The 26076-nt window shown below is 43.0% G+C and overlaps 1 protein-coding gene across 2 annotated transcripts in view; it reads right to left on the bottom strand.

The window, feature by feature from the left end:
* The window catches only part of Susd6 (sushi domain containing 6), a 97327-nt gene extending 76863 nt beyond the window's left edge, over positions 1–20464 (bottom strand). The window contains exon 1 of one of the 2 annotated variants that reach the window (XM_021202057.1): positions 20152–20464. The gene's annotated coding sequence lies outside the window, so the exon portion shown is untranslated. The remainder of the gene's footprint in view (positions 1–20151) is intronic. The other variant, XM_021202058.1, reaches the window with a different exon arrangement.
* Between the last annotated feature and the right edge of the window lie 5612 nt (positions 20465–26076).

The following is a 26076-nucleotide window of genomic DNA, read 5'->3' as shown; positions in this document are numbered from 1 at the left end:
GCGTCAGATCTTGTTACGGATGGTTGTGAGCCACCATGTGGTTGCTGGGATTTGAACTCAGGACCTTTGGAAGAGCAGTCGGTGCTCTTAACCGCTGAGCCATCTCACCAGCCCCGCATTTGCCTTTTCTAATGAGCTTGATTTCTCTAGAAATTAGCTGCCAAAGATGGATATACTGCATAGTTATGATCCTATTCAGACATTCTTAATAAGAACTTATATAGAAATGACTAAGAGAGGAGAAGTTTTGTAGTTTTGTTTTGGAGTGGTGTTTTCTTTAAAAGTCTAAACATAAAGCATGTTGCTGGGGTCTCTTCACTTCTTTGTAACCTGAGTAAAAATGCACTCACTTCAAGGCTATGCCTCTCTGTGCCAGCAAATAGTAAATCTCCACCACATGTGAGCTTACTGGATTATTACAGGGGCTATATCATGTGGCCAAGAGTTCACACAGTCCGATTCTGATACAAGCTATGCCAGTACAGGCAAGATTTTTAAGTCCAGGTTTGGGACACAGGCCTATTATAGTAGCTACCTGGGAGCCTGAGGAAGTTCAAAGCCCTGCCTAGGCTGTAAGAATGAATCGAGGTCAATCTAGGCTACTTAGTGAGACTCTTTCTCAAAATAAAAAGTCAAAAGAGAACTGGAGGGTTAGGGATGTAGCTCAGTTGGTAGAGCATTTCAGCACACACATCGCTCTGATGTTAATACTCCACACTACATAAGCAGGGCATGATGGCGTAAACCTGTAATCCCAGCACTTGGCAGGGAAGAAGCAGGAGAATCAGAAGTTTAAAGTTATCCTTGGTGTCTTAGTCAGGGTTTCTATTCCTGCACAAACATCATGACCATGAAGCAGTTGGGGAGGAAAGGGTTTATTCTGCTTACATTTCCACATTGCTGTTCATCACTAAAGGAAGTCGGAACTGGAATTCAAGCACGTCTAAAAGCAGGAGCTGATGCAGAGGCCATGGAGGGATGTTCTTTACTGGCTTGCCTCCCCTGGCTTGCTCAGCCTGCTCTCTTATAGAAGCCAAGACTACCAGCCCAGAGATGGCACCACCCACAAGGGGACCTCCCCCCTTGATCACTAATTGAGAAACTGCCTTACAGCTGGATCTCATGGAGGCATTTCCCCAACTGAAGCTCCTTTCTCTGTGATAACTCCAGCCTGTGTCAAGTTGACACACAAAACCAGCCAGTACACTTGGTTATATAGTAAGTTTACAGTCACCCTCATATGCATGATTCTCTGTCTCAGAGATATAACACAGTGGTAGAGCATTTGCCTAGCATACAGAAGACTCTGGGCTCAACAACCAATACTAACAAAAAAAAAAAAAATCTTTAAACTGTAAAACAGATACCAAATGTTTACAATTTCAAAGTTGCTAGAAAGATAAGTTAATATGTACAAAACAGTAAAAACAATGTTTGACACAAAGGAAGCCTTCAATAGTATGATGGCATATACATGTAATGGCAGAATTCAGTAGAGTGAAACAAAAGGATACGGAACTCAAAACCAGTCGTGATGATACTGCAAGCTTGAAGCCACTTTGGGCAACATGTCAAAATGTGGACTCAACACAAAACAAAAACATTGTTCTACACATGCTAAGCATTTTGTATCACCTTACCTAATAGCATTAATTTAGTTCTGTATAAATTTGGGACTTTACCTTTTTCTTAGTCCACTCTAAGCTATTAATTCAAACCTCATAATAACCATGTTAAATTAGATCCTGCTGAAAGGAAAAACTACTACCCAAAGGGTAGAAACTGAATACACAGTAATCTCCCTCCTTAGGTCAGGGACCTGTCTCCATCATCTGTGAATATCCTCCCACCCCCACTAGGAGAAACTCAATAAATCCATGTTAAATTAGACTGACTACACAGCTGTCAGGCTATGAACAAAACAACTCTAGCCCTGTGGCCAGAGGATGGGGAACAAACAGGAATCATCATTCCTGGGCATTCCTAACTTGAGAACAGACAAGAGGGCTACTATTCCCAGGCCAGACTCCAACTCATTCCTGAAAGGGAAGAGAGCAGTCAGAGGTCACTCAGAGGGAAATGTCAGTATTGCCCCCTGCACAAATGACCTCTGAAGCAGTAGGGAGTCAGGCTAATGTAACGAGACATTGTACAGGCTCTCCCATCAGGCCAAATGGGGATCCATAGATGTTTCAGATGCATATAATGCTGCCTTGCTAATTGAAATGGGAGTTGCCTTTTACAGAGCTTAGGCCAGTCTATAAATACCAGGAACCAAAAGGCTTTCTGTAGGGGCTCAACTGCACCTTCCCTATCTTGTCCTTTATGCCTCAAGCAAACCCTAGGGAACATCCCTCAGAAAAGAACTATCCTCCAATAGTACACATTCACCCCAAGAAATATACCCCAACTTCTCTTTTTCTACTTTAGTCTGTTTTTGTTGGTCTTTCCTTCCCATTCACTTCATCTAAACAACCTAATCCCAAGCACCCTTACATGATCCTACCCTCTTTTTTTTTTCCAGATAACTGTGTCCCTCTCCAGCTCTTCCCACACTTCAATATTCCTACCCCACAGACTCTGTCTACCATAAAAGAAACACCAGCTCTGAAATCACTGCAGCTCTAGCTCCAGCACAGTAAATTACAGTAGTCCATATTGCTAGGCTACTATCCTGATCTATAAAGTAAAGCAAGCTTGCCTAAATAAAACATACAGCACGGTGCCACCCAATACACCCACACCCTGCCTTGTCCTACCCCCTAGAGTACTTTCCTTCTTTACTCCACTAATTAGATATAATCACTCAAGGTATCATACCTTTGAAAATCCCAAAGTCACACTAAAAGAGTGACTTCACTCTGTAATGTTATCTCTGTAATCCTTTGCACCTGCCTCCCACAAATGACCTACTTGGGAAAAGACAGTAATTAGAAGGGATAGAAATGAAGAGTCATTAAGCCTCTATGTGATAAGAACAGATCTGTCACATGTAACCAAAGCTCAAAGCACAAGAGAGGCCCACAATCCCACATTTACAGATTAATTTTATCAGTCATTTTTGTTAGAAAAACAATCTGGTTCATTTCTTAAAAAAAAAAAAAGTTTAATGCTTATTTATTTGTAAGAGGGGACATGAATGTGGATATCCAAGGACAATCAATGTGATCAGTTCCCTCCTTCCACCTTTAAGAGGGTTCCAGGGATTATTCTCAGGTGGCAAACACCTTACTTACAAACCATCTTACTGGTCCCCACCTAGTTAATTTCTGATAAGACCCAGGCATGAATTTTCAGAGATCAAGGACTGCCTATAACTTGATTCCCAAAAGGTGGCATCCTTGATGACAGCTCCAAAACAGCGTGCCAGGTCTCTTCCTGATGCTGTCTGCAAACCCACGATTACCCTTGAAATAAACCCACAACCTAGTTCTTTTATAAGAACTTTGTCCAAAATTTTTAGTCATCACCCTTAAAAACAAACTATCTTCAAAACTCTGATCAATACTAGAGAAAAATTAATACAAATCCTAAGCAGCTTATGCTTTAAAGGGACTTTCAACAAAGAGGTAAGAGGGTGCTTCTCCACAGACAATTCTTATTTTGAAATTAGCTACCAGTTAAGAGGTTCTCCTTCATGAGGTTTTTAAGATCCTCCCAGATCCAAGACAAAAGGATACTTGTCTAAAAAGGTACAGGAACCTGGATAGCCTCAAGTATGAAAAAGTGGGTATCTCAAGGGTAGCCCCTTAAAACTTTACAGTCCCTAACAGTATGCAGATAATCATGGGATTCAAAGAAAGGTCTTCCACTAAAGAAGCTCAACCTGTCCTGTGCAGGCCTGTTGAAACAAAGGAAAAAAATGAATGTAAGCACAAGTTCAGTAGTGTGGCCTGCAGCAGCAAGAACAACTTCAGCAAAGGATAGACTGGAATGTTCTGAACTTGACAGGTCAGAAACTTGAGCTACAAACAAGGACAATGATAGACAGCCTGCCATGTACCAAATAAAGTAGATGTGGAAACAAGGAGGGGGAAACAAGCTCTACCCTTCTGTAATTCTGTGGCCCATCTGCCACAGAAAGTGGGGGGAAAAAAGATAGGATCCAAAATTGACCAAACTTGAGTCATGTTAACTCCTCAGGACAGACCAATGGTACTCTATTATGGCACTGTTCACAGTCCTGGCCACTACTGAGCAGACACCTCTCGGAGACCTCCTGTTTGCTACAGGCTACACTGATAGAGCAAGTGTTTCCAGACAACGACCACATAGGTATCAGTGCTATGTCTGCTGTAACCCAAGCCCCTGTAGCATGATGCTAGGTGTGGTGGCTACATAACAAGGCCCTAGCATTAAAAAAAAAAAAAAAAAAAAAAAAAAANNNCTACACTGATAGAGCAAGTGTTTCCAGACAACGACCACATAGGTATCAGTGCTATGTCTGCTGTAACCCAAGCCCCTGTAGCATGATGCTAGGTGCGGTGGCTATATAAAAAAGCAAAAAAAATAAAAAAAAAAAAAAAAAAAAAAAAAAAAAAAAGAAAGAAAAGAAAAGAAAAGGGGGGGGGGAGAAAAGGAAAAAGAGAAGGAGGAGAAAATAGAGAGAATGTGAAGAAAGGAGGCAGTCACTTATTCTGTGCCTCACTTCAGTAACTTTAAAGTGTAATTCCCACCTTGCTTTAACCCATAGGCATGAGAATAAGAGCTGACAACACCAACATTATTAGCTGAATACTTCCCATGTGCTAGATACCAGTTTAGGCACTTTACATTTCTCACTTCATATAACCCTCAAAACCCACAGCCTACAGTACATGCAATTATTAACTCCCATTTTCAGTTGAAGAAGCTGAGGCTTAGCAAAGAGACTTACCCACAGCTATGTACTCAGAAAACTCTAACACTAAGACAGCAAGGGTCCGTTACTTTTATCACATCTTTCCCAAACTGCTATTTTAATATCTTTTAGATATCAGGACTGTGCCTTCTGCTTTAAAAATGTCCATTTGATTCTCATATCAATTTTATTAAATGTGGTTTTAATAAGTTATTCAAGTTATACATACCACTAGTATAAAATTCAAGTAACACAGAAAAGTAGTTTAAGAAGTTACAGTTTGCTGAGCAGTGGTGATGCATGCCTTTAATCCTAGCACTTGGGAGGCAGAGGCAGGTGGATTTCTGAGTTCAAGGCCAGCCTGGTCTACAGAGTAAGTTCCAGGACAGCCAGGGCTACACAGTGAAACCCTGTCTCGGAAAAAAAAAAAAAGAAGAAGAAGAAGTTTTGGGAGGCAGAGGCAGGTTGGGAGGCAGAGGCAGGCAGATTTCTGAGTTGGAGGCCAGCCTGGTCTACAGAGTGAGTTCCAGGACAGCCAGGGCTATACAGAGAAACCCTGTCTCGAAAAAAACCAAAAACAAAACAAAACAAAAAAAAATCAAAAACAAAAAAGTTATAGTTTAGCCAAGAATGGTGGTACATGATTTTAATCCCATCCCTATGGAGGTAAAGGCAAGCTTTGTGAGTTTGAGGTCAGCCTCATCTACACAGCAAATTCTAAGAGTATCAGAGTTACACACAAAGAGACTTGTCTCAAAAAAAGAAAGAAGGGCTGGTGAGATGGCTCAGTGGGTAAGAGCACCCAACTGCTCTTCCGAAGGTCCGGAGTTCAAATCCCAGCAACCACATGGTGGCTCATAACCATCGGTAACAAGATCTGATGCCCTCTTCTGGAGTGTCTGAAGACAGCTACAGTGTACTTACATATAATAAATAAATAAATCTTTAAAAAAAAAAAACTTAAAAAAAAAAACAGAACGGGGAAAATGAGCCAGTTTTAGAAAGAAAGAAAGAAAGAAAGAAAGAAAGAAAGAAAGAAAGAAAGAAAGAAAAGGAAGATGAAATTATTGTTTCTCTTATCTTTATGACCTAGAGTTATCTCCCCAGGTAATCATCAATATGTTAATAAGGTACCTTTCTAGAGATCACATTAACATTGGTTTCATTTCACAAACTAACTACAAAACTGAAGGATCAGCTAGGCATAGGGATGAATGCCTATAACCTCAGCATTAGGAAAGCTAAGGCAGGAAGTCTCCCAAGAGTTTGAGACTAGCCTGGGCTACTACATAGTGAGACCTCATCTAAACAAATGTTAAAAACCCTGAAAATCAAAGTTCAATTTGTTCTAGGTTATATAGCTGGGAAGCAGAAGAGCTGAGACTGAAGCAAGGTTGCTCTAAGCCCACTACCTTCTCGGCTGCCTCCTCCTAAATACTCTCTTCTAAAAACAACTGTCACTCTCAAAGGACAGAGGAACAGGGAAACTGCACCTGGCCCATGGCCAGTTTTACTCCTCCACTTTCCCAACTAAATGGAAAAAGCAGGCAGGCTGCCCAAGTACATCTCTGGTCCAAGAACGCTGGCACTCCATATTCTTTTCTATTCTAGGCTGCCACAGCTCAAGCAAGACCTTCTATAATGCCCATGCACAGTCTCATCTCCAGCCTCTGGAAACAATAGGACAATAGTTTATCATCAGAGACCAAACTAATTTCCTTCTGGTAATGTCAAAAGGAAGGAAGTGTCTTCAAATGCCCTCAAGCTTGGAAACACCACCAAGTTGAAGAGTCAATCAGATGACTGCAAAGGGACAGTTAGAACCAAGAGATCAGCATACCTAATTTGGAGTGTACTTGCTGAGCCACTCATAAAGTGTTTGGAACCTAATAAGCTCAGAATTTCTTTGTTTTATTCCTATTTGACCTGTCAACCACATAGATTTTGAGACAGCATTTCTGACTCTGGGGACTTTCCTCCTCCTCCAAAAAATAAAACCTTTGTATTATATGGAAATACTCTTCCTAAGGATATTACAGCTGCTTTTTTTAAAAAAACTATACACACATTCACAATTTTAAAATTTATTTTCATCATTTTTGGTGTGTATCTGTGTGTTGTGTTTGTGTTGGGGGTGGGGCACAGGTATGTACATGCCTGAGTACCAGTGCTAGATCACCCTAGAGCTGAAATTACAAGCAGTTTTGAACTGCCCAACATGTTGGGCCACCTCCCAGTTCCCATATTTGAATTTTTGTCCCATCAGTATAAAAACCATACTGAGTTTAGGACTTCTGTGCTGAGGCAGGGGAACAGAACAGCAAAGGAGCTACTGCTATTACACTGCTGTTACTCAGCAAGTAAGTGTTATGAATCTAAAATCCCTGGAAGTTTCCATTTCCCAGCATGAGCTACCAATGTTGGAGTCAAGGCTAAGTCAGCATCTCAATTATCTAAGTACAGTAGCTACTGAATGCCTTCAGGGAAGAGAGTGGGGGTAAAGAGATGGTCAAGGGTTATGAGCACTTGCTGCTCTTACAGAGGATGACCTAGGTTCAATTCCCAGGAACCACATGGCAGCTTACAACCATCTTTAACTTCCCTCCAGTTCCAGGGGAATCCTATGCCTTCTTCATATCTCTGAGGGCCAAACACATACATGTGACACATATATAAACGTAGGCAAAAATACTCATACACATAAAATAAACTATTTTTAAAAATTTTAACTCATTGTCAAAGGTTTTGCTTTTCCCATTTGTATACTAGAACTAAAATTTAAGTATAGCTATTCCTTAGTAGTCAAAGATTATTGGTTCCAAGACACCCGTGGATACAAAAATCTGAGGATATTCAAGTACCTTATTTAAAAACAGCATAGTAGTTACTTACAAATACCTTCTTATACACATTAAATCATCTCTAGATTACTTATAAGTCCTAATGCTGTGCAAATAATTGTCAGGCTATATTGTTTAGAGACTTGCAAGAAAAAAGTCTATATGTTGGCCAATGCAGATACAATTTTTTTCTCCCTCTAAATTGTCAGTGCAAGGTTAGTTGAATCCACAGATGAAGAACCCCCAAGATTAGGGAGGGCACATATATTTTATATGAAATGTCTTACGTGAGAACTTGTAAAATGCAGAAAATTTTGCCTGTTTTCCTGCTATATTTGTTAATATAGATGTCTAGTCCATATTGTAAAGAGGGGAAATTTAAAACACATTGAAGAGGTTTGAAATGTGTAAGAAAAGACTGACTAGCCGGGCGTGGTGGCACACACCTTTAATCCCAGCACTTGGGAGGCAGAGGCAGGTGGATTTCTTAGTTCGAGGCCAGCCTGGTCTACAGAGTGAGTTCCAGGACAGCCAGGGCTATACAGAGAAACCCTGTCTCAAAAACCAAAAAAAAAAAGAAAAGAAAAGAAAAGACAAGACTGACTAGAACACTAGAGAACAACTCAAATAATGCATCTTTAAGTGTTAAGCTGTGCTGCAAAGAATCTGGGAGGGGACACTTAATAAATTCTTGTATAATTAACACATGAGTTTAAACACATTATTTAAAAAATTCCTTGTCACCTTAGCACCACCCTCTCTATATCATCCCTAAAGCTGCCACCAACGGCTCTGACCGCTGCTCATGCTACCACTTTCTACCTATATTCCTTAAAATAAACACTTACTTTTAGATAAGCATTCATAGGACAAATGAGAAGCACCAACAAAATTATTCATTTCTAAAGAACAAAGAAACAAGTCACCCTGTGTTAGCTATTTCCTTATCTACAACTGAATTCACATTCTATGCTGGATATATTTATTCCTCCAAGCTGCAAAAATAAATGTATAAATTAGTTTTAGGGCATGATTGATACCTACCAAGGCTTTTACATAACCCAACAGGCCTATTGAAACAAAACCAGCACCTGAAAATTAGCAGACACACCTATTTTGCTTTTAACCTTAACACTTAAAGAACACTGCAGTGTTTTTAAAAAAAATATTTTATTATTCTTATGTGTACAGGTGTTTTGCTTGCATGTATGTCTGTGCACTGTGTATGTACCTGGTGCCCACAGAGGTTAGAAGAGGATTTTAGACCCATGGGATTGGAGTTGCAGATGGTTATGAGCCACCATGTAGGTGCTGTGAATCTAACTCAGGTCCTCTGGAAGAGCAGACAGTACTCTTAACTGATAAGCCATCTCTCCAGCCCCCTAAAGTTTGTTTCGACTGCCCTTGCTGAATGAGCTATCTAGTGAGACCCTGTCTCTGAAATCATAAAGTAAAAAATGAAGACTTAGGGAATATTGAGGTGAGGGGAAGTGTCAATGGAATACACGCCTCTTATCCTATCTATTCCCTTCTCCCAAATTCTGAGAATTTGTTTCTCTCTCAATAGAAATTACAGGGCAGTTTAAGGCTTGAAACATAGTTTAGTTGGTAGAGGACACACAAAGCGTGTACAAAGCCCTGGGTTCAATTCCCAGTATCACATAAACCAAGCATGATGCAAGCCCAATATACAGAAACCACTGACAAAGCCAGAACACTAAGGCTTTGTGTCTACCATATACAACAGAGTCCTCCAAGTTAATTCCTAGGTATTTTCCTAGACTGATAATTCCATGCAGGCAAGTACTGTGACCATTTGGTTTCTTACAACTATATATATGGGTTGGGCATGGTGGCATGAACCTTTAATCTGCAGGCAAAGGCAGAAGGCTCTCTGTGAGTTAGAGACCAGCCTGGTCTACAGAGCAAGCTCCAAGACTACACAGATCCACCCTGTCTCAAAAATATAATAAAAACAAAGCAAAACAAAAACAAAGGAAAAAAAAAGCAATCAAAGCCAGGCAGTGGTGGCATTTACCTTCAATCCCAGCACTGGTCTACAGAGGGAGTTGCAGAACAGGCAAGGGTACACAGAGAAACCCTGTCTCAAAAAACAAAACAAAACAACAACAACAATAAAAGTAAGAAAACAGAAACAAGCCAGGCATAGTGGAGTATATTTTTAACCCCAGCACTTTGGAGGCATAGGCAGGAGGGTCTCTGTGAGTTTAAGGCCAACTTGGTCTACATAGTGAACTCCAGAATAGCCAGGGCTACATAGAAGCTACACAGTGAGACCCTGTCTCAAAACAAACAAAATGTATATAATGAATGCATCCAGCCATGTATTCACTACATGCCAAATAAATACCTAGATTTACTTCTTGGTTTCTGCAGTAACTATACCTGCCTCTTACCAGTCCAAAACTGATTATCAGTTCATAAATTATTATAACGTGAGGGTACATGTAAACAGGAAAAAAGATGAGTCAATGAATTCTTATGAAACCCAGAGCCTGTTTTCCTTGCTATACTGCTGTGTAACAAGCAAAATCCCCATAGAAGTAAACAAGGAGGAAGATGGCCTTCCTACAGCAGATGGCATACCTGAAGGAGGATGAGAACCAGCCAGCATATCATTCACTAATGGTCTAAAAATGCTGTCAGAACACCAACCAAAACAACAGCACCAACCAAATACAAAACATTGTTCACTAGCTTTCAGAGATAGGGAAAAATGAAAATATATGAGCTGTTTCTTTCCTAACTGACTAGAAACATATAGTTTCAGATGTGTGTTCACATTGCCCAAGGAAGTCAAACCCACAGCTATGAAGGGGTTGTCAGATAATAGGAGGAAGAGATTAGGGTGGGGAGGCAAAAGGTAATAAATAAAGAGGAGAGAGTGTATCTGGTGAGAGTTCATCCAGATGACTACTGTCTCCCAATCTTCCAGTAATTCCACCATATCTAGGATGCTAACTGCACCTGCCACTGTCTCACCTGGATGACCTAAGGAAAATAAAACAACAGAGAAGACAATCCAGTGGCCTGGAGTCAAGTGACTTTTTTTTTTTTTGGTTTTTCAAGACAGGGTTTCTCGGTGTAGCCCTGGCTGTCCTGGAACTCACTCTGTAGACCAGACTGGCCTTGAACTCAGAAATCCACCTGCCTCTACCTCCCAAGTGCTGGGATTAAAAGTGTGCGCCACCACGCCCGGCCAAGTGACATTTTTGAATCACCAAAAAAAAAAAAAAAGCACAACACAGAGGGAAAAAAAAAGTTAGGAAGCCTAGCTGTCATGCAGCTGTACCCATTTTAAGAAAAGTATTCCCTAGGGCTGGAGAGATGACTCAGGAGTTAAGAGTGTGTACTGCTCTTGCAGAGCACCAGAGAATGATCCCCAGCAACCACATTGGACGGCTCACAACCACCTGTATTCCAGGGCCAGAGATTCCAACATCCCTTTCTGGCCTCTATGGGTGCCTGCACTCAAGTAAGTACACACACACACTCATGCATGCATGCACGCACACACGCACGCACAAATAAATAAATAAGTAAAATTGTTTTTTAAAATTATTCCTCATACAGATAAAAATGTTCTCTTTTGTTTAAAGTATTCCTTCAAACACTGTAAAGACACATTCCCCTTTGTTGCTCATTATTAAACTCAAAAACACTACTGCAGATGCTAGGGTAGTTCAGATGATAGAATCCTGCATTCATGAAGCCCTGGGTTTTATCCCTAGTACCATAAGCATATCCTGTCTAAAAACAACAACATACCATGGAAAAACATAAGTTTATTCAGGACAAAACAAAATAATAAGAATCAGAAACCTGGCTGAGGACCCAATATACTTTCTAAACACAGGCCCAGAGGAGAGCAAGAACAAAGAGACAAGGTGATCTTACTGAGGTGGGAACTTGGCATCTTTACTGATCCTTAAGCCTCCAGTTCTCATTTTTCTTTTCTATAAGAGGTAAAGAGGATCTCAGAATTCAAAGTCCAAGTCTTCCAACTTTAATGAACCTACAGTTTCTCTTCATATACTTGTTTGTGGCACAAGAATCAGATGGAATCCAGAAACCTATCTACAGACAAAAATTGTATGCCGGTGTGGTGGCACACACCTTTACTCACAACAGTGCAGGTAGATTAAAAAGGCAGGTGGGAGGCCAGGCATGGTGGTGCGCACCTTTTTTTTTTTTTTTTTTTTTGGTTTCTCAAGACACTCTGTGTACCCCTGGCTGTCCTGGAACTTACTCTGTAGACCAGGCTGGCCTCAAACTCAGAAATCCACCTGCCTCTGCCTCCTGAGTGCTGGGATTAAAGGTATGCGCCACCACGCCCGGCTCTGGTGCACATCTTTAATCCCAGCACTCAAGAGGCACATGCAGGGGCATTTCTGTGAGTTCAAGACCAACCTGGTCTACAAAGCCAGTTCCAGGACAGCCAGAGTTGTTAGAGAAACCCTGTTTGGAACAACAAACCAAACAAAAAGGAAGGAAGGGGGGGAAGGAGGAGAGAAGGAAGGAAGGAAAAAAAGAGAGAGAAAAAGAAAGATAGGTGGGGATTGAAGAGATGGCCCAGTGATTTAAGTGCTTTGGCTGCTCTTCCAGAGGTCCTAACCTCAATTCCCAGCAACCACATGGTGGCTCACAACCATCTATAACAGAATCTGATTCCCACAGCTGATGTGCATGAAAACAGAGCACTCATATGCATAAAATAAATAAATAAATAAATCTTTTAAAAAAAATAGACAAACGAATGTCTGAGAATTCTAGGCCAGCCGATTTTACATAGTGAGTTCCCGACAGCTAGAAATAAACACTTTGTCTCAAAAAAATAAATCAAATTAAAAATAATTCGACTCCTCATTGGGCCTCTTGAAACTCTAGAATTTGGAAATGGAATTTGTATTAACAATAGGGCCTACTTCAAATCCCAACATTTTAGACAATTAACTCTACTAGGTAAGTTATAGCTGCATTCATAAATATTTATATACACACACATCTGAAGAACTTTCCAGGACTCATCTTTGGCTTGGTTCCAGATACAGGAACCAAGAGAAGGCTAACTAAAGTACCCCATTTTGTGTGGCTTGGAGGCCATGTGCCCTTCCCTCTGTTTCTCTAGAAAGAAACTGTCTTGACACTGATAAAACAACAAGGTGACCGGTAAGTGTGCAGTTTCAAGAGCTTTTAATAATGATCTAGAAATAAGAGGAGCAAAACCTGCTGTTGATAATGAAGGCTAGTTCCAATTAGGACAAGGGTGAAAGGAGAGAGAAGCCATTACATTACTGCAGTAAGGTAGCTGGTTTGATGTAAACGCTCAGATTAAATCCCATAGAGGAAATGACACTCTCAGCAGCACCATCTGCTCCTTCTGGTGTCTAGCCTCATCTTTGTTTTTTAACTCAGCTGTAGCCAGTCCACCTGTCTGAGGGCAGTGAAAGCTGCTCTAAAGAGCTCAGTTCCTCAGGTCTGCACATTCTCTCATAGCCATCTTCCTCTATCTTGAGGTTTTACCCCCCAGCAGGTACACGGAACTGCAGAACAATTTTTACAAGGAAAAGAAAAACTTCTGAGAACTACAGATTACATTTAATAATGAAAAGCCCCAAGAGATGAAAACACACGTCCACATAAAAACTTACACAAAAATGTTTTTAGCTGACTGTGGTGTCACATGCCTATAATCCCAGCACTTGGGAAGTTGAAGCAGGACAACCTCAAAGCCAGCCTAGAATACATGACTGTATTTAAAACAAAACAAAGAAACAAACAATGTTCTTGGCAACATTATTCAAAACCCAAAAGGGAAGCAATGCAAGTATCCATCAGCTGGTAAGTAAGGTATACTTGGCAGTAAACTGGGACTGAAGCACAGCAAATGCTCCAACAGCTACAAATCTTAACAACAGTAAATGGGGCTGAGGAGATGGCTCAGCAGTTAAGAACATCAGTTGTTCTTCCAGAGGACTCAGGTTCTATTCCCATCACCCACAAGGTAGCCCACAATTGATTATAACTCCAGCCCCAGGAGATCTAACACCATCTTCTGGCCTCTGGGAGTACTGTATGAACATGGTACACAGGCAAAACACCCACACACATTAAAAAGGAAAAAAAAAAAAAAGTAAATGGAAGGGAAAGAAGCCAGTTACTAAGACTACATATACCTATCACAATTACAATACCACGATGCCCGAGTGGGTAAGCATGCAAAGGAAGTAGGAGAGAGTAGTCTAAAATTAAATTGCTGTGGTCTTAAACAACCCTGCAAATATACTAAAAACAGCTGCATTGTTTATGCAAATGTCTATCAATTAATGTATAGACTGGGTATGGTGGCATACACCTTTAATCCCAGCACTCAGGAAGCAGAGGCAGATAGAGCTCTGTGAATTCAAGGCCAGACTGATCTATATATTGATTTCCAGGACATCCTGAGCTACATAGTGGGCCCTTATCTCAAAAAATAAGAAAAAATTTTAAAATGGTACATCTATACAAAGAAATATTATTCAGTAATGAACAGTAAGGAATAAAGCAAAGATACATGCTCAAACCTCAAAAGCATGCTAAGTAAAAGAAACCACATGGGTGAATTTTTATGATATACAAATTATAAGCCAACAAAACTATTTCTTTTAAAACGCATTATGACAAAATAAAATGGTAAATGCCAAAAAAAAATCTCCCTGAGTAAACTTAGAAATGATCAATATATATAACCATATGAAGCCATTTGATTTATTAAGGAAGGATGAGCCATGGGAAAATGGTTATGGAATAAAGCTGAGAAAAAAAAAATTCAAAACAAGATGTTTAGGGTCTACCAGAAAAGACAGAAGAACCAGAATACACAGAAAAGACATGTTAGGTTACACAATAATTATTTTATTTTGACTTGTATATTCTAATCTGTCTGTAATCTTCTTTCACTTTAATGGAAATTAAAGGAAAAAATACCCCTCAATCTTCCCTCAAGCAGTCTGCAGAGACAATTACAATTTAAGATGAAAATAAGCAACCCACTTTCTTGGTTCCCTTTTGCAGACTTCCATCCATTCAGTTCTCAGAGATCTTCAGAGAGCAGCACAAAGGAGAAGAACTGGACTAACGGGATACCCAGAAGCCACTTTCAATCACAGCCTAATCAAAAGTCAAAACCTAGTTCAGCCAAAGAGAACTTCGGCAAAGAGTCTACATAAAGGTAACTCCACTCTAATCTTAAATTCTGTGGATACAAAGGCATGTCACTGCTGGTGGTAATTTGGATTTGGGCAGATGAGATACATGTCCCTCCTGCAGAAAAGTTGGTAGGAAAAGGGAGTTTGGAAGAGTCCCTATTCAAATCTCTTCTCTTGAGGTTTTGCTCCCAATCTCCGACTAGAGGAAAAAGGAATCCTGAACTATTTCCTTTTCAACATAAAAGAGCCAAGTCTGCACAAGCACTGACTCTGCTGCTGTCATGGAGAATCCCAGGCTAATTTCCCAAGTCACAAAAAAGAAAAAGAAAATCAACTGCTACTCTGGAGGGGTGTATCAGGGTGCACAGCTACCAGGTGATTTCAGAGCTCTCTCAACACTGGTCACATTAACAGACAAGTACATCTGTTCTGCTTGAGAATGCTTCACTAAGATCTTGTTTTGGAAGTACTTCATGAATTTTTGGCATGCAGCTTTCAGATGTTTCCAGGAGGGAGACACATCATAAATAACACAAGAGTCTGAAACACCACTTGGTCCTCACTACAGCTGCTGTACTCCCTGCTACTCTTAGACCCAGTATCTTCACCGACTCAACTGTCCCTCAACCTTGGGAGTAGCAGTTAGCCTTTCAGAGCCAACAGCAACCCAGCTCAACACCACTTCCAGATCTATCAGATTCTGGAGACCTCTAGACCCAGCTGAGAACCAGAAGACAAACGAGCAAAGGAAGGAACCTTGCTGGTTTCCAGCTCCCACCCCCAAGATTAAAGGGGGCAGACAAACACAGATATGAGGATAGAAGATGACAGGTGCCTGCCAGACCTCTCCTTTCTCACATAAAAGATTTTTTACAGGATAACACTCGTGAACATACATCAACCAAAGAAACAATTTCTACTTACTTGAATCTTAGCCATGAAATAGATTTTCATACCCAAGGTTTGTCACCTCAAGGTTTGCCTGACTGCTTCCTGGGTCTCAAGATCCTAATCTGCATTCTTCCTTCCCATCAGCAAGCTAACGCCTCCCACATAAACCACAGTATTTGTCACTGCTTGAACTTTTTAAGCATCCTACAATGTGCTCATATACCTATGAGCGTGAATTTTCTAAAGACCATTCACCTAGGTGAGACTCAGTTATTACATATGTAGATGCTCTGCCTCGCTAAGTAGCACAAGCAAACCCTGAATTAAGATCCTCTTTCCTCTTCACTCCGCGGTTGGAACCTGTCCTCAAAGTCCAGGTATTAACAAATCCTCAAACTTATATATTAATTCTATTTGGAGGTAGGAATAGAAGGAGGATGGATGCAATAGCAGAGAACTAGGATTAGGTGAGGTCTTGAGGGTGAGGTTCCCATGCTGACTTTACAAGAGGAAGAGACTCCAGTTGCCAAGTTTTTACCATGTGATACCCTGTGCCATGTTATGATGCAAGACACTGGTGCCAAGCTCTTCAACTTCCTGGTTTCCAGAACTGTGAGCCAAATAAGCTTCCCTTCTTGATGAATTACCACATCTCAGGTTTTTCATTACAATAACAGAAAATGGACCGAGACAGAGAGTGATTTCGGCATAGATAGAATCTTCAAAGGAACCAAAAGAATTTCATTTTGTTTCAATAGCATAATCTTAAATATCATAATCTTTACATTCAAGTCTGCAACACAGCAATTCTTGCTTTTAAAGTGTGGGGGGGGGGACGAGTTATGTGATTCCTTTATCGCTTTTTTCCTCCATTCTCCTACTACTTGAGATAATGTTCCCAGCAGGAATTCCATGAGTTCAAGGCAGATAGAGGAAGGAAAATTAATTTTGTTCATCAGCTTCAACTAGACCACATGCCAATCCAAGAGCTCAGTAAAATGTTTTATGTGTGGCAGACAGTGGGCTATCTGGACCACCACTTCCTCTCTTGAACTGTCAGTTGGTAAAGGGGAAAGCAAGGGAAAACACAAGCACCCAATGTGTTCTCTGGCTTTCCTTCAGTGCCAGCAGTGGTTCTACTTAATTCTCCCAAATCACCTGGTTGGTACTGAAACGAGGAAAATCATGTTTCTCAGTGAATCTTTAACTTTTCTCTTTATTTTTACACAAGGTCTCACTTTTCAGTACTGGCTGTCCTAGAACTCTCTATGTTCAAACTGGCCTTGAACTCACCCTCTGTCTCCCAGTGCTGGAATTAAAGGCATCTGCTACCATGCCCAGTCTCAACAAAAGATTTTAAGATTTTATTGATTATGCACAGGTGTCTGTGTGCATTCAGCCCAGAAAAGGGCATCAAGTACCCTAAAACTGTGACGTTATGAATGGCTGTGAGCTGGTTGGGTGCTAAAAAAAACAAATTCCAGTCCTCAGAATTTGGACACTGAGCAGCAAGCACTCAGTCACTAAGCCATCTCCACAGCTCCCTAACTGAATTTTTAGGATACTTTATTGTTTCTCTAAGCCTACGAAGGATACCAGCGGTGAGCAAGTGTCAAGAGAGCTAAAAACACAGAAAAAAGCACAAGGAAAAGTATAAAATGAGAGTAAAGGATGTTTTGGTGGTCAAGGATGTCTTTTGGTTGTTGTGGTTTTGGGGGGGGGGGGTTGTTTTGTTTTGTTTGTTTTGTCATATGACTTTGGCACAGGGTTTCACTGTGTGTGTATCCAGTCTGGCTGGAAATCATGACCCTACCTCAGGTCTCCCCAATACTAATTACAGACATGCACAACCAAAAGCAACTTTTAATGTGAGAAATGAACAAACATAATGTTTGCAAAATAATGCTTACTAGTAATAATAAACTTGTAAAAAGTCTTACTTTTAGAAGCCAAGTGAATTAGTACCTTTGGAGGGCACATGCTCTCATATGTGTGGAGGAAGCAGTGAAGCAGGAACTGAGGCCCCAGAAACAGTAGAGGAGGAAATCCCCTGTCAGAAAATGCATCATTACATAAGAGCTCCAGTTCAATCACCACACCATGGAGACTGGCAGGAAACCACAGAGTGCTGAGGTCCTGCCACCCACCAGGCCGCAGCACTTTTTTGCCTGGCTTTCTCTTTCCAGTGAGCTTGAATGCTGGCTCTGGAGAAGCTGGACTCAACAAGTCAAACTGACACCGGGTGGGCTTGCTCTCAGGACTGCATACCCTGAGCCTTTTCTTTTTTTTTATTTTTATTTATTTTTTATTTATTATATGTAAGTACACTGTAGCTGTCCTCAGACACTCCAGAAGAAGTAGTCAGATCTCCTCGTTAAGGATGGTTTGAGCCACCATGTGGTTGCTGGGATTTGAACTCCGCACCTTTGGAAGAGCAGACGGGTGCTCTTACCCACTGAGCCATTTCACCACCATCCCCCCTCCCGAGCCTTTTCTATAGCAGAAGGTGAGGATTTTTTTTTTCCTCAGACATTCCTACTACAATATCCAGAGTCCCTCTTTAGACAGGAATCCCATCTACAGGGTCAGTCTCAAACTGATAACTGTTCTTCCTTTTAAACGTAATGGGTACAAGTTCCTTAAGCAGCAAACAGTAATGAAAACTAACACCATAAACCAAAATAAACTAACTTAAAAGTTGAGCACCATGAAGAGCTGTCTGGTTTCAGTTTTCATCATCCCAGTATCTATAAAACCAGGTGACGACTGGCATATGCTGTGTATGATATGAAATTAGAAAAAAAAAAAAAGTGAACTAGTATTGTGCAACCTACCATTACTGGGCTTCCAGGAGAGAGATAGGGATGCTTATCATTAGAGAAAGAGCCTCAAACAGTGATGTTTTGAAAAGAATCTAGACACACTCCAGAACTTACATTTGTGGCTTACATTATTTAAAATGTATAACTTTCATCTCAACTGGAAAAATAAAGGTAATATCAGCCCTACCTCAAATATTATTAAATGAGATCAAAAGTGAAACTTGGGACAGTGAGATAACTCAGAGTGTAGAAGCACTTGTCACCAGACCAGATCACCAGAGTTCAGTTGCTGGAAGGTAGAAAACTGGCTCCTGCAATTTGTTCTTTGACCTCCACACCAGCACCATGGTGTGTATGTGCACAAGTTCACACACTCAAACTCTCACACACTAAAAAAATTTAGCTTGGGACACAATAAACCCTCAAGAAGTTTTCCACAGTATCACTGCCTTATGAAATGATTCCTTTATTGAAGTACAGGAATCCACCCCGCCCCCCAACTCAAGGCAATTCTCATTTCTACTTGAATGTGCATCTAATGAAAAATGCAAAGCTCAGAAAATTAAGAAGTCAAAGCCAAGGGCATGTCTCTACTAGTCTCCACTAGATGGTGACAGCCTGGGTGTAGAATTCCCAGAGCACAAAAGTGTGTGTGTGTGTGTGTGTGATTTTTTTATTATTATTATTATTATTAACCAAAGGGGTTCTGACACTAAAAACCGAATTGATCACTGTGACAAGTGGAAAGACACTGCAGATCTTGCAGATCTAGAAAGGACTAAATACCCATGGCTTAACTGAAAAGGATTATGTCCCGCACCTCTCTTCGAACCCCAACCTGCAAGAGCAACAAAGGGCAGCACACTGCCTTGTCGCCGCAGAAGTGTGTGGCAACAACATCGAGCCTCTGCTGAACTAACGTGAAGTTCCCAATGAACTACTTGATGCCTCTTTAGGATCCCGGGCCTTGCTGCCCTCCCAATTCCGTTACAGGTAAGTTTTTCCACCATGGTGGCTGTCCCGGGAGGGACCTTCAGTCTCACAAGTAACAAAGTCTATATGTAGTTACACTAAAACCGAAACAAAACAGGAAATGGGTTTGGCGAGTTTCAGCCCACAGAATACGAAAAGTTTTTGCGACTGAAGGGGCGACCAGGCGCTGGGGCTCCGGAACGCTCCCGCGCACAGGCGAGCGGCTGCAAGGTTTCCTCAGGAAACCCACCTCGGCCAAGCCGGTCCCGCCGTGCGGAACCGCGGCTTCGCTGGGCCGGAGGGCCTCCGCCTTGCAGCGCGCTCCGCCGAGTCCGATCGGATCCTCCGCTCTCGGGCACCGGCACAGCCACGCCGCCGCCCTCGGAGCGGCGCGACCCGGTTCCCTCGGCGCGGCTCGCAGTGCTGACACCGGCCGGAGCGGTAGCAGGCGGCCGCGCAGAAGGCCCCGCGTCCCTGAGGAAGTGCGTGCCCGCCAGTGCCCTGACAACCGGCCCCGCGCGCCGGGCGCTGACACAAAGCCGGCCCCTCCAGCCCGGGCGGCGGTGACAACTCACCCGGGAGCGGCGCCGAGACCTCCGGGAAAGGGGGCGCTAGCAGCTCCCGCGTCGCCGAGCCCGCTCCACCGCTGCGCGTGCCCGCCGGCCTGCACTCCCTGTCGGGTCCCCCCGCGACGCCTCGCGTGCCCTGGTCTGGCTCGCGCGGCGGGGCGCTGAGGGAGGAGGAGGAGGACGAGGACGAGGACGCGAGCGCAGGCCGGCTCCGGAGGATGGAACGCGGCGGTGGCGGCGGCGGTGGCTGCGCCAGCGTCACTGGCCCAGCTGGACGACGCGGGCGGGGGAGGCCCCGCGGAGGGGGCAGGGCAGGGACGAGGCCTGGGCGGGGCCAGGCACGCACGCAACAAGCGCAGGCGTCGCGCCGCCGCGACCGCCCCGAGGAGTCACGCGCACGCGCCTCTGACCTTGTCTGACACGCCCCTGCTGGGGGGAGGGTAGAGGAGGGGGAGGGAACCTTAAAGAGACAGTCGCTCGGACTGCTCTGGTAGTAATACCGACTCTAGTTAAGCCATCTTCCTTGAGGGCCCTCCGGTTCTTTTACTGTTATTGTTTGGTTATTATTTGGATGTTTTAATTACTGTCATTTGCAAAGAAGTGTACTGTTGTTTAAGAGCCTCTTCCACACACGTCGCCCATTTAGGTCTTGAATCGCTTGCCTGACCTATCTTCGAAGCAGGTTATTATCTCCCTATTAAGCCGTACTCTAGGTTAAGGTGTGTAACTTAACTACCTCAAAAGTGCCCCAAGGGGGTTCGGTGAGGGGTGGAAATGTAGATCAGGCCATTCTGATTCTATAAAGCTGGGGTGGGCTTCGGGAATCTTTTTAATGGATGTCCCTGAGTGCTATTTCTGCGCACTCAGAAGCACCTGGCAGATCTTAAATGGAGGAAACTGACATTCCAGCGAGGGCTGGGGAACCTAGAGCTGCAGGCATGGCCCCTAGCTTTGCTCTGCTTCTGGGCCCCCTTGAATGGCTTTCAAGCTCGGCTTAGGTGAGCAAACTGAGCACTGGTCAGCTGTATCCATTTAACAGTGATGTCTCACTACAGAGGGGTGGCCATATGGCAGTAGGAACTAGGTCTCTTTGTGCCTAGGTACTTGGTACTAGGTACTTGGCCTGTCTTAGAGGTGCTCAATAAATGTTGAAGCACTCCTTGAAAATCAGTGACTCATAAATTAAGCAGGTCTCTTAGCCCCTTTTCTTTTTTTCTAGGCTAGTACCCTACCTAGGATCTACTGGGTTGGTGTTTGTTTATTTGTTTGTTTGTTTCTTCTCCTTCTCCTTCCTCCTCTTCTTCCTCCTCTCCCTCCTCTTTCCTCCTCCTCTTCTTCCTCCCCCCTCCCCCCTCCTCCTCCTCCTCCTCCTCCTCCTTCTTCTTCTTCTTCTTCTTCTTCTTCTTCTTCTTCTTCTTCTTCTTCTTCTTCTTCTTCTTCTTCTTCTGCCAAACGCCCTTTGAACAAAGTTACACCTCAGGGCCTTTCACCTAGAAAGCTTCCGATAAAGGTGCTTCATAACTGTAATTTTGGTACTATTATGATTCGTAATGTAAACATCTGTATTTTTCGATGGTCTTAGGCACCCCCTGTGAAAGGGTCATATTCAACCCCTTTCAGGGTCCCAACTCCTCTCCCTGTGAGCCTAGGAGAAACCCCTGATGTATTTCTTCCTTTTTCCTTTCTTCTTCTGTGAAAAATCGATACCTGCCCTCCTGCCCACTTACCCAGTCTGAGGGAGCTGCACCTGCCCAGACCATTAAGGGGATTGAAAAACATCAGCCTGGAAGGATCTGGACAGCCTGTAACTCCAGCATTAGGGAAAGAGGTTGACGAAGGAGGATTCCAAATACAAGGCTAGCTTCAGCTACAAAGCAAGACCCTGTCTCAGCAAAAGAAAAGATGAGGAACACTGCAGGACTGTAGCATAGCTCACTAAAACTTGTGGTCCTGGGGGGAAGACCCAAGAGACAAGAGAAAAGAAACGGGGAAAGAGTAAAGAAGAGCCTGAGCCACGCCCAACAGAAGGATGGGTGAGAAAAAGGAAGCCAAGGAAGAAAGTGGGAATATAGACAGGCCATGTCTTCCGAGAGGACAGCTGAGTCTCCAGCCATGCGTGGCAGTTTGGCCACTAACAGGGAACTTCATGGAACACTTGCCACATCTCACGATGTGAACCCTGTGTCATTACTCACTACCTACCAGAGTTCAGCCACTGGGAACAAAGTCCTCCAGCACAGATTGTGTTCGGGGCTCTCCCGCAGTCCGCAGTCCGGCAGGAATGCAATCACCTCACCCCTCTGAACAGTTGACACCTAAGCCTCTCCACCCTGCTGGCCCATCTCTAACAAGCTACCACCTGCCACAACTCTGAGCCCTCACCATCTGCTCCCCTAGCTGGAGTGTCCTTCCCATCCACCCATCCTCACTGGCCGTGCTTCTGTCCCTCTGGGGGGCTCTGCTTTACCTTCAGGTCCACACTTTTTCCCTTTGCTTTTAGATTGCCCGGATGGGGATCAGGTCTAGCCCTTTTCTCCCTGGCCAGTACTGGCTCCCCTACCTCTTCCTTCCCTCTTACCCCTCCTAGCATAGTTCCAATACTCCCTATAGATCTTATATCCTGCCTTGCTCTGCTCTCCTGCCAAATGAGGATGGTTCTCCCTGGCTTAGAGTGAGTGCTTGTTGTGGTTTGGTTTGGGTTTGGGGTTTTGTGGATGATGAGATATCCCAAGATGGAGGTTAAGAATGATCTATGCCCCGACCCGCTCACACAAGCAACCCTGGTTAAATGAAATAGGACACACACACCCCCAAGATAGTCATGAAAGTAGGCGAGACACTTGCTTATATATATATATATATATATATATATATATATATATATATATATATATTATATCATATATCATATATATCATTGCAAAGGAATAATTAATAATTTTGGAGCTGGGCGTGGTGGCGCACACCTTTAATCCCACCACTTGGGAGGCAGAGGCAGGTGGATTTCTGAGTTCGAGGCCAGCCTGGTCTACAGAGTGAGTTCCAGGACAGCCAAGGCTATACAGAGAAACCCTNTCCAGGACAGCCAAGGCTATACAGAGAAACCCTGTTTTGAAAAACAAACAAACAAACAAAAAACAAAAAGAAAAGAATAATTTTGGTTTACAAGAGTCATAAATGCATGAGGAGCATTTATTTTAAAAAGAGCCTTTTTGTTTTTTTATGGCTCTGGGAAATCAAACCTAGGCTTTTCAGGTTTTTTTTTTTTCCCTCCCCCTAAGATAGGGTTTCTCTATGTAGCCTGGCTGTCCTGGAACTCACTCTGTAGACCAGGGTGGCCTTGAGCACACACACACACACACACACACACACACACACACACACACATATCTGCCTGCCTCTGTCCATCTCTACCCCCCCCCCCCCCCATAGTCTGCTCCACTACTGCCTGATCCAAATCCAGGTCTTTCTGCATGCTAGCAAGCATTTCACCTCTGAGCCACATCCTTGGTCCCCTACATTGGTTTTTGTTTTGGTTTGAAGCAGCATCTATGTAGTCCAGACTAGCCTTGAACTGAAAATCTTCACAACTACTTCCTGAGAGATAGGACTAATATGTTACCCTATCCTGCCAGTTTTATAGATTGTCCAGGAAAGGTACTGGCTACCAAGCCTGATGACCCGAGTTTGGTCTTCTGGACACATATGGAGGAAGAAGAAAACACTTCCTCAAAATTTTCTCTGATTTCCACCTGTGTGTGGTGGTAGATACACACACACACACACACACACACACACACACACACACACATGCTAAATAAACAGATATATAAATATACATTTTAAAAATCTTAAAATATATTTTAATGTAGCAGCTTTATTTTGTAAGACAACTCATCAGCCCATTCACAACTTAAATGTCCATTTAACATATACAATTAGATCTTCTTAAAATATATTTATAGTATTGTATAGCCACTACCACAGTCAGTTTTAGAGCATTTTTCTGGACCCCCAAAAGACACTGGTAAGGATGGAAGCCAGGGCTTATAAGCATGCTAAGACATGCTGACTACCTCTGAGCTACACCCCTGGTCTCCAAAGCAAATTGTAGTCCTCCACTATCTAGGCAACCTAATATCTATGCCAGAGAGGTTGGGCTAACCCCAGAGAGAAGTGGAAAAGCCAAGCATTGCTGTTATCAGTGACGAAGGGGATTCCTGTCAGGTGGCACTCCCAGCCCTATAGTTAGGACACTCTTGAGCAAAGCATACGGGTTCCTCTGGAAGAGCCCAGAGGCAAGGTGTCTTTCTTTCCTGAGCATCCAGCCATGAGTGTGTGGGCCTTAACACCTTGCAGGCAGCCACATCGAAGCTTATCTCTTTGGCAGACCAGGAAGTGGGGCTCAGAATAAGTGTGTGGCATCATTGTTGCTAGGGTTCTGACATCTAACAGCTATAATGATAGCCACTATTTACAGGACACCTACTATGTGCCAGGTACTTACTTGGTAGGAAGTTTATCCCTGTGACTTCTAATTCTGGTAACAATCTTCCAAGTCAACATCAACATCAAGGAGAGGTTTCAACCTATCAAAAACCACAGAGCAGGTATGTTGCAAAACCAGAATTTGTTCTTGTTTCTCTGTTCCAAAGGTTGTTCTTAATTAAAGAAAGAAACAAACAAACAAAGAAAGAAACAAAGAAAGAAAAAAGAAAAGAAAAGAAAAAAAAGCATGCAGCCTCTCGCACCCCTAGCAAAGGATGGACCTTGTGTATCTGCTCATTTCCCTCAAAAGGCTTCTTTACACAGAGGCTCACTGTATCCACACAGCATTCCCACAAAATGAAGAGCCATAACCAAGGAAGCTAAGCAAAGGGGCAGATAACTGGCTCATTTCATTCACACAGGCCTTAGGTCCGGTTTCATGTTTCAATTCAGAATGCCTAAGGTAGCCTTCACAGTCCAAGAAAAGAAACCTACTTGAGGCCAAGGGAAGTGGTTGTATTCAGTAACTAAAGAAAGCAGAAGTGCCTACGGATGAGCCGCGTGGCTCCACCAGCCTGAGCTGAAGGAAGGGCAAGTCCCATCCAAAGGAGGAAGCTCTGGGTATGGGGGTGGTAGTGCTGAGCTGGATGGGAACCTGTGAGAGCCAGACTTGGGATCAGATCTCTGCAGACACCAGTCAGATAGGGCTCTGCAGAGTTCACGGTTCAAGTCACAACCCCTAGAGCAATGCCCTGTGCATCCCAACCTGCCCCTAGCCTTAGAATATGTGCACTGGTTGGGCATGGTGGTCCCCATCTTTAATCCCAGCACCCAGGAGGAAGAGGCAGGTGGATCTTTTTTTAGTTTGAAGCCAGCCTGGTCTATACAGGAAGTTCCAGGGCAAATAGGGCTACAAAGAGAAACTCTGTCTCAATCAATCAAATCAATAACCTTAAAATGTTAAAAAAAGAGAAAATGTACACCAGAGTCTGCCTGGCCTTTTGGTGTGGACCACACCCACCCCTAATTTTCTGAGGCACTAAAACTCATAACCACATTTTTATTTCCAACACAGATCCAGTAATCTGGGTAAAGGTGTTGGACCCATTTTTCAGGCAAGAGAAAGCCAAGATAGAAAGCATCCACCATGGGGCTGGAGAGATGGCTCAGTGGTTAGGAGCACCCATTGCTTTTCCAGAGGTCCTGAGTTCAAATCCCAGCAACCACATGGTGGCTCACAATCATCTGTAACTATCTGATGCCCTCTTCTGGTGTGTCTGATGACAGCTACAGTGTATTCATATATAAGAAAGAAAGAAAGAAAGAAAGAAAGAAAGAAAGAAAGAAAGAAAGAAAGAAAGAAAGAAAGAAAGAAAGAAAGAGAGAGAGAAAGAAAGGCAAGCAGGCATCCACCAGCCTGGGCTGCACAATGAGACCATGTAA

The sequence above is a fragment of the Mus pahari genome, chromosome 7 (assembly GCF_900095145.1).
Source record: "Mus pahari chromosome 7, PAHARI_EIJ_v1.1, whole genome shotgun sequence".
NCBI lineage: Eukaryota > Metazoa > Chordata > Mammalia > Rodentia > Muridae > Mus > Mus pahari.
Note: the sequence above shows the minus strand (reverse complement) of the source record. Positions and strands in the feature narration are given on the sequence as shown.